The sequence below is a fragment of the Cervus canadensis genome, chromosome 2, assembly GCF_019320065.1.
Source record: "Cervus canadensis isolate Bull #8, Minnesota chromosome 2, ASM1932006v1, whole genome shotgun sequence".
Taxonomy (NCBI): domain Eukaryota; kingdom Metazoa; phylum Chordata; class Mammalia; order Artiodactyla; family Cervidae; genus Cervus; species Cervus canadensis.
This window is the reverse complement of record NC_057387.1, coordinates 39,394,780-39,403,041: the sequence shown is the minus strand read 5'-3', so window position 1 is coordinate 39,403,041 and position 8,262 is coordinate 39,394,780. Positions and strand designations below refer to the sequence as shown.

The 8,262-nt window shown below is 34.0% G+C and overlaps 1 pseudogene; it reads right to left on the bottom strand.

The window, feature by feature from the left end:
- Positions 1-3,946: 3,946 nt before the first annotated feature.
- On the bottom strand, positions 3,947-6,642 carry LOC122427582 (annotated as a pseudogene).
- Positions 6,643-8,262: the final 1,620 nt, after the last annotated feature.

Genomic DNA, 8,262 nt, shown 5'->3' with positions numbered 1-8,262 from the left:
GCTTTAACTAGTGTGGTGGACTAGGCATCCTTTAGACATATCTAAGACTTTGAAACTACAGCTCCTAACCTGGGGGTAGGGGAAAGAACTTGGATTACTATAAATGAATAGCATGGAAAGTCGGACACGACTGAGCGACTGAACTGAACTGAACTGAAAGGAGTTCATGGGAATGGAAAGTCTTTTGATAAAGCAATAGCTATTATACTGGCAATTGCAGATGACGGGGATGGCACAGTATGTGTTTAAACGTCCCATTGTCCTGAGAATGGGTACCACCACTAAAAGATGTTTAACCACGGATGAGTGACAGGACAGAGCTGTATTCTATGGGGGCTGGCCAAAGAAGTCTAAGAATCTTTAATTTAAGAGTCAACTTCTTTCTAGCTAGTGACTTTGAGAAAGTTTTGTAAATATTATTAGAAAGTTTTGTAAATATTTTGTAATTAGTAATCTCAGCATGACAATAATAGCACCTTTGTAATGTTGCAGGATAGAACTCGTAAATATCTTGAATTATAAACCAAGAAATTTTTGTATTATTTACCTTCTTATATTATTTATTTTACTATTTACCACAAAAATATTTATAGTTCTATTGTTTTTCATCCAGAGCATTTTATTCATTACATCTTATAATTTTAGAAAATAAAATTAACTTTAGGCAATCAGATAATGAGGAGGATATTATATAACCTAACTTAAGTTTGTTAATATTATTGCTTTTTTGTATAAGATTCTTTGAATTATAGGTTTGATTTACTTTAAATCATGGACATTTGGGTTTTTAATTACTATATGAAGATTAATTCTATGGCAAATTGTTGTAGAATTATTGATTCTGATATTAGAAATCCATGCTACCTATATCTCTTTAAGTTTGTATCTTTCCTAAACAAACTTTATTTTTGAAACATCTAATTATTCCACTATCAGGAGAGAACACTTTTATTTGTCAAATAGCCAGATAAAGGTTAACATAACAATATTGACATTTTTATTAGACCAGATTGATTTTGCTCTTAGTTAAGAGGAAACTATTGTGTGCTGGTAATTTACAACCCAAATCCTAAAAGTATAGGTTTCTTTTATTTTTAATTTCAGAAGTGAAATTCTGGGATTCTTATCAGTGTTAATTCTTTATGGTTAAAGCAACAGAATTTCACAGAAAAAAGTAAAAGCCTATTTTTTATACTCACATTATAATATTTTCATAGTCAACTTTCTTTTTCTCATATCTATTTATCAAAATCTAAACCTTAGGTTTATTTTATTTTATTTACCTTATTTTCGTCTTTTATTTTCTTTGGCTCCAAAATCACTGCAATTAGTGACTGCAGCCATGAAATTAAAATATGCTTGCTCCTTGGAAGGAAAGCTATGACAAACCTAAACAGCATATTAAAAAGTAGAGACATTACTTTGCCAACAAACGTCCATCTAATCAAAGCTATGGTTTTTCCAATGGTCGTATATGGATGTGAGAGTTGGACCGTAAAGAAAACTGAGCACCTAAGAATTCATGCTTTTGAACTGTGGTGTTAGAGAAGATTTTTGACTGTCACTTGGACTGCAAGGAGATCCAACTAGTCAATCCTAAAGGAAATCAGTCCTGAATATTCATTGGAAGAACTGTTGCTGAAGTTGAAGCTCCAATACTTTGGCCACCTGATGCAAAGAACTGGCTCATTGGAAAAGACCCTGATGCTGGGCAAGATTGAAGGCAGAAGGAGGAGGGGTTGACAGAGGATGAGATGATTGGATGGCATCACCGACTTGATGGACATGAATTTGAGCAAGCTTTGGGAGTTGGTGATGGACAGGGAACCCTGGCATGCTGCAGTCCATGGGGTCGCAAAGAGCTGGACATGACCGAGCAACTGAACTCAAGTGAAATGAAACCTTAGCTACTCACTTAACCTTAAGAAATGGAAATGTGCTGTTGCTTAGAAAAAAATCGCTCTACAAATCATAATCCTAATCTTCGAGTCAAAAACCAGCACTCTGTGAAGATAGGACTATGGGAGATCTCATGAACCGTATATCACAAATCTCCAGATTGGGATCTATATTGTCATTGGATGATATTGTGGTCTGCACTCATGATGAGAGGTGGCCTTACTTTTTGTGGCTGTCTGCAAAGTCCATTGCAGTTGACAGTGACTTGCCATGAATAGTGGTCTACAAATCAAACACTATAATTTATTTCTGTTTTAAAGGACTACTGACAGTTGGTTCAGAAAGGTGTTTTTTTTTTTTTTTCAAATTAAGTATTACCATAGTGTATTGAAATACCAAATCCTTACTGTACTTATACACACAGAGTTCATCAAAGTTTCCTAAAACTTAAAAATCTATTTTCAGGAGAAAATTTATGACACATTTATTTCTATTAATATATACATTTCTTTATGTCTTACCATATGAAAATGGTATTGTGCATATTAGAACGTTTGTATACACATATGAACATGAACTACTTTTTCTTGGGCTAAATTAAATGACATTAGTTTAACACAGATCATAAGATTGACCTGTTTGATTTTCAATTATAATAAAATGTGAATAAAAGTTGATCATCATATGCTGAATTATTAACAATCCTCATATGCCTTTCAAAGACATTTGTGTGAAATATAAGCCTAATGTGGTCACCAATATTCACAAATAAAAAAGCAATGAAATTAAGTTCAGGGAAAATAAAAGAACTGAGAGTCAGCCTCTAGTACAATTATGAGATATGAAGGAGTAAAATTTCATTTTTCCCTTCATATGATATTAATGTATGAGTATGATTCTGATTACTAAGACTGGAGTTATAAAGATTTATAAAGTCTTGAGTGTGCTTAGTCACTCAGTCATCTCTGACTCTTTGTGACCCCATGAACAGTAGCCCACTAGGCTGTTCTGTCTATGGAATTCTCCAGGCAAGAATACTAGAGTGGGTTGTCATTTCCTTCTCCAAAGTCTTGAGCAGTTTGCTAAAAAGTTGACTCTATATTTTATAAACTATGAGTACTCTCTATGGAATAAAGTTTTTGGCAATAGACTTTAGAGAATTTTCTTGCATATTGACAAATGAAGGAGGTAATTTAGAAAGTCTTCTCAAATATACTCAGTTTTCCATATACTCATAATATAGCTGAAAACATATTAAGTATAAAGAACCTTATAATGAGAGCCCCATGTTCAATTAACTTATTTAGAAGAGAGTATTATGTTATTTTTGGCTTATTTATCTTCAAACATCAAAATTCCTCCAAGATGTTATCATCATGTATATGGGCACCGTTATATACCTAAATCCTACTTAGTATATTGTAATTGCTCAATCAATTCTTATTCAATTTAATGATGTCTTTGTATAAATCCAAGGAAAAGAAAACATATTCATCTCTTCTATGATGTAAGTGTGGAGAATTTTAACAATAATTTGTAGTACAAAGACATTTTATATCATCTATTTTATATTATAAATTTATATCAACAAAACCCTCATGAAATTATGCATATTATTGCAGGGTAAGTTTGCCTTTAGACATTACCTGGTAGAATTTTTCTACAAGTCCTCATGTACACACCAAAAATACTAGTACTCATGTTTTGTGGTACCACTGTTATTGTATTAATATGAGTTACAATTAATATTTTCAAAGATAGTATTTCTTTTTTTTCTCATTAAACTTTTTTTTTTAACGGACAGATTTTTGGTCAAGTTGTTTTCACTAAAAAGTATTGATTTTAAAAACTAATAACTTAAAACTGCCACACACAAAGCATATGGTCCACAAAACATTCTCCTTTCCTTCTGAAGGTTTTACAATGCATTGTTATCATTAACAAGCCTTTTACTTATTAAACTTAAATGGCCAATTGAGACAAATAGTTCTGGGACTGTTCTTTCACCACCGATTAAGACTGGGGTGGCAGGTATTGGGGATAATATTCATTTTGCTTTCTGAGCATTCTGGGGAGATTTGGTGATGTTGCCAGCTCCAGCTGCCTTCTTGTCCACTGCTTTGATGACACCCACAGCAATCGTCTGTCTTATGTCACGCGCAGCAAAACAGCCCAGGGGAGGAGTGTCAAAGAAACTCTCGACACACATGGGCTTGTCAGGAACCATATCAATGATAGCAGCATCATCAGATTTCAAGAATTTAGGGCTGTCTTCCAGCTTTTTCCCAGAATGATGATCAGTCTTCTCCTTCAGCTCAGCAAACTTGCAAGCAATGTGAGCTGTTTGACAATCCAGCACAGGTGCATGTCCAGCACTGATGTGGCCTGGATGGTCCAAAATAATCACCTAAGCTGTGAAGCCAGCTGCTTCTTGGTGGGTCATTTTTGCTGTCAACAGCCACATTGCCATGACGAACATCTTTGACAGACACGTTCTTGACATTGAAGCCCACATGGCCTCCAGGAAGGGCTTCACTCAATGCTTCTTGGTGCATTTCTACAGATTTCACTTCAGATATTACATTGACTGGAGAAAAGGTGACTACCACGCCAGGTTTGAGAACACCGGTCTCTACCTGACCCACAGGGACAATACCAATACCACCAATTTTATAGACCTCCTGAAGGGACAAACACAAAGGTTTGTCAGTTGGGCGACTTGGTGACAGGATGCAATCCAAAGCTTCAAGCAGGGTGGTTCCATTGGCCTTGCCGTCCTTACGGGTGATTTTCCGCCCCTTGAACCATGGCATTAGCACTTAGCTCCAGCATGTTGTCACCATTCCAGCCAGAAATTGGCACTATTGCTACTGTGTCAGGGTTGTAGCCAATTTTCTTAATGTAGGTGCTGACTTCCCTAACAATTTCCCTGTATCTCTTCTGGCTGTAGGGTGGCTCAGTGGAATTCATTTTGTTAACTCCAACAATTAGTTGTTTCACCCCAGAGTGTAAGCCAGAGGGCATGCTCAAGGGTCTGCCTGTTCTTGGAGATACCAGTTTCAAATTAATTAACACCAGCAGCATCAGGACAGCACAGTCAGCCTGGGATATGCCTGTAATCAAGTTTTTGATGAAGTTTCTGTGTCCTGGGGCATCAGTGATGGTAACATAGTACTTTCTGGTCTCAAATTTCCATGAGGAGATATCAATGGTGATCCACCTACATTCAGCTTTCAGTTTGTCCAAGACCCAGGCATACTTGAAGGAGCCCTTTGCCATCTCTGCAGCCTCCTTCTTGAACTTTTCAATTGTTCTCTTGTCAATGCCACCACATTTGTAGATCCGCTGGCCAGTCATGGTAGACTTCCCTGAATCAACATGCCCAATGACAACATGTTGATGTGGGTCACTTACTTTCCTATTTTTGCTTAGGTTTAATGGTGGTTTTCATGACACCTGTGTCCTGGCAGCAAACCCATTGCAAAAATGCCTAAGATACTATTCTTTTTTAAAAAACTCAGAATTTATTTATCTGTTTCTTTAGAGAGAATTATAGTTGTCTTCCATGATGAAAACAGCGATATACAGAGTTCTTAAAAGTTAGGAAAATATTTTTTCTCTTTTGTATAGCATTTCAGGGAATTCAGGGAGAAAGTTTCCTCAGAGTGGATCAGATCTTGACCTGCAGTTTGTTGCTGCGTTTTTTAAGAATTGAAGTATAGTTGACTGACAATACTATGTGAGTTTCAGGTGTATAGCAAATGGAATGATATATATATATATGTATATATATATATGTATATATATATATATCAGGTTATTTTCTATTATGAATTATTACAAAATATTGAATAGTTCCCTGTGTTATAGAGTAAAGCCTCTTTGTTTGTCTATTTTATGTATAGTAGTTTTTAATCTGTTCGTCCCTTACCCCTAATTTATCTCTACCCCCTCCCTTTCCACTTTGGTAACCATAAATTTGTTTTCTTTGTCTATGAGTGTGTTTCTGTTTTATATATAGACTCCTTTGTATCATTTTTTAGATTCCACAATTGAATGATATAATATTTATCTTTCTCTGGTATATCCGTATTGCTGCAAATGGCAATATTTCATTTTTTTTATAAGTGGGTAATATTACATTCCACATATATATATGTGTGTGTATATGTGTGTATATAGTACATTTTCTTCATTCATCTGCTGATGGGCACTGGGGTTGTTTTCATATCTTGACTATTGTAAACAGCACTGCAGTGAGCATTGGGGTACATATCTCTTTTCAAATTAGAGTGTTCATCTTTTCTGGATATATGCCCAGGGGTGGAATTGCTGGCTCATATGGTAGCTTTATTTTTAGTTTTTTTAAGGAAATTCTGCACTGTTCTCCATAGTGGCTGCATAAAATTATTTTCCTACCAACAGTGTAGAAGGTTTCTCTTTTTCCCACACTGTCTCCCTCATTTATGATTTGTACAGTTTTTTATAATAGCCATTCTGACTGGTGGGAGGCAATACCTCATGCTTTTGATTTGTATTTCTCTAATACTTAGTGATGTTGAGCATCTTTTCCTATGCCTGTTGTCCATCTGTATGTCTTCTTCAGCGAAATGTCTATTTAGGTCTTATACCCATCTTTTATATATTTATTTTTTTAATATTGAATTGTATGGAACATTTGTATATTTTGAATATTAACCTCTTATTGGTTGCATCATTTACAACTATTTTCTCCTGTTCCATAAGTTGATAGTTTATTTTGCTGATGGTTTCCTTTGCTGTGCAAAAGCTTTTAAATTTGATTAGGTTCTCTTTTTTTTTTTCTTTATTTTTTAATTTCTTTTGCCTTGGGAAACCAATCTGAGAATTTGATTGGTAAGAATGCTCTGCCTGTGTTCTCTTCTAGGAATTTTATGATGTCATCACTTACATTTAGGTCTTTAAACCTAAATTTATTTTTGTATACAGTGTGAAGGAATGTTTCAGTTTTATTGATTTACATGTAGCTGTCCAGATTTCCTCCAACACCACTTGCTGAAAAGCCTCTCTTTTCTCTATCATATATTCTTGCTTCTTTTGTCATAGATTAACTGACCATAGGTATGTGGCTTTATTCTGGGCTTTATTCTGTTCCATTGATTTATATTTCTGTTTTTGTGCCAAAGCCATTCTGTTTTGATTGCTGTCGTTTTGCAGTATTGTCTGAAGTCTAAGAGGATTATGCCTCCAATTTTGCTCTTTTCTTCCATATTGCTTTGGCCATTATGGGTCTTTGTGGTTATATATAAATTTTAGAATTATTCTAGTTCTGTAAAAAGTGTCACAAATATTTTGACATATATTACATAAAATCTGTATATTGTATTGGAAATTAAGCACATATTTCTAATTTCCTTGATTACCAATTGGTCAATAAAAATTATAATATACTTTAGAAAATATTTTGAACTGAGTAATAATAATAATTAATAATATATGTGAAAAGTTGCAGGATATAGTCAATGCATGCTAAGTCACTTCAGTCGTGTCCGACTCTGTACGACCCCACAGACAGCAGGCCACCAGGCTCCACCGATAGTTGCAATTAACTTTGCTGTGAGTAAACTTATACAAGAAAAGAAGAAACTTGAATTATGTTGTCAGCATAAAAAATAGAAAATACTAAAAAGGTAGTCAAAATTCTCCTCACAAAAAAAACTGTAGACCCATAACAATTTTACTTTCAAGTTCTAGATAATATTCAAAGAAAGTATCTGCAAAGTTAAATTCTTTGGAGATTAGGAACATGCTGTAAGTTACTGTACAAGGCTCACATAACCTTCTTTCCAAAATCCAAAAAGGACTTTAAAAGAAATGAAAAATTACAGATTGGTAATTACAAAATTAGAATCTATAAATGTATATCTATTTTTGTCTAGAACTTTATATATATATGTGTGTGTGTATATATATGTGTGTATGTGTATATATATATATATATATATATGGGTGGATCTATTATGTCATACTGAATATAAATATACATTGAATTTTATCAAGTTTGATCAAAATCTATTATATTAATGACTTAAAGAAATTTGTATGATTACATAAATATATAGAAAAAACTTGATAAAATTCAATGTACATTTTTATAAAAAGTATTCAAAGAAAAATTTGACAAATTGATTAAAAGTATTTACAAAATAGCTTAAGAAAATGTCATCCATTCTGGGGAAATCACTGAAAAATTTCCCTGAGACTGGGAAACTTTTAGGAATGCCAATTTAACACCACTTCTATCAATCATTATTTTGGAAGACTTTGGCCAAGTAAAGCAAGAGAAGGAAATGAAAACATAAGGACTAGGAAGGGAGAAAACAG